Genomic DNA, 1,688 nt, shown 5'->3' with positions numbered 1-1,688 from the left:
TTACTACCTCCACTGGTCTTGTGACACGGTTTACTACCTCCACTGGTCATGTGACACGGTTTACTACCTCCACTGGTCTTGTGACACGGTTTACTACCTCCACTGGTTATATCACACAGTTTACTTTCTGTACAGACACAAACCACTTTGTTCTAGTTTTATTTAGTGTTTCAGTGTTTTGACTATGACTGGAAGCTCTGAACAAGAATTTCAACGTGCCTGGACTGTTGGTCTGTGCACATACGGAAAATAAATAACTCTGTACCTTTTTTTTTTTTTGTACATAAACCATTTATAAATAAGGGAACAAAAGTTTTTGTTCAAAGTGTTCCTCTTCTTCCTTCCTTAGTACAACTAACTATTTCGATTTAGTATTTCACTGTTTTTTGTTTTACTTTTTATGCTTTTAATCACGTCTTATTATTATTATCCTTTAATTACTGCTTTTGATCTTATTAAGCACTTTGGTAACAGCTGCAGTTTTAAATGTGCTTTATGAAGAAATTTGACTTGGCTTGAAATGGTTCCCTTCTTAGAAAAGAAAAAATAATACTTACGTAGGTATGTATAAATAAAGTGAATCGAGTTGAATAAAATAAATAAACTAAATTGAATTGTATGTCACATCCCTGAGACCAGTGAGTTCATGCATTTGGCTCATTCCAGCAATCAAGTCACATCAGATGTAGAGGATTCATTAAAAGGAAAGTAACAATTTATTATAAACTCATCTCTACATTCTGAGTAACTTTCATGAGAATCTTTTGAGCCAAAAGTGTTTGTTTTTTTCAAACACTGGAATTGGGAACATCTGATCATTAGGACTCAATAGGAGAAATTTACGTCTTTTTATTTGTACTCCTCTAAAGTTGCTATAACTTTCTTATTTCTCAACTAATTTGAACAAACAAGACATTATAATATTTGTAATTTTAGCTGCATCCTACAGTTATAAATTACTCAACAAACCTTTAGATTATATGGAGGCATTCTGGTTATAGTGAGACCAAACTAAAACTTTAAATAGCTCCATCTTATATTACAGATCTTATTGTTCCATATTTTACTAACAGAGCACTTTGTTCTCAGACTGCAGGTTTACTTGTGGTTCCTAGAGTTTCCAGCAGCAGAATGGGAGGAAGTTCTTCCAGTTCTCAGGCTCCTCTCTTGTGGAACCAACTTCCAGTTTCTGTCCATGAGGCTGACACATTGTCCAGTTTAAGACTTTCCTTTTTGATAAATCCTATAGTTAGGGTTGGCTTGTTATGCTGCTATAGACTTAGACTACTAGAGGACAAACTGACCTCATCTCCTTAAATGAATTGTTAAAACTGAATAGTTTTCATTTGATACTATTTCTATCTTAACATGTGATTCTTGACCTGCCATTGTGTATCTATTCCTACCAAACCCAGCCGGTGGAAGCAGATGGTCCTCTTGTCCTGATCCTGGTTCTGCTAAAGGTTTCTTCCTCATGAGGGAGTTTTTCTTTCCACTGTCGCCTTCATGCTTGTTCAAGATGAGAGTTCAGTGATGGAGTTAAACTCAAAGCTGCTCCTCAGATAAATAATGTTCAATTATTATTTTATACATGAATGTTTCTGTTCAACTATTATTTTATACATGAATGTTTCTGTTCAGTTATTATTTTATACATGAATGTTTCTGTTAAATTATTATTTTATACA

Source organism: Nematolebias whitei, chromosome 10 (assembly GCF_014905685.2).
Source record: "Nematolebias whitei isolate Nwh7 chromosome 10, NemWhi1, whole genome shotgun sequence".
Classification (NCBI taxonomy): Eukaryota; Metazoa; Chordata; class Actinopteri; order Cyprinodontiformes; family Rivulidae; genus Nematolebias; species Nematolebias whitei.
Note: the sequence above shows the minus strand (reverse complement) of the source record.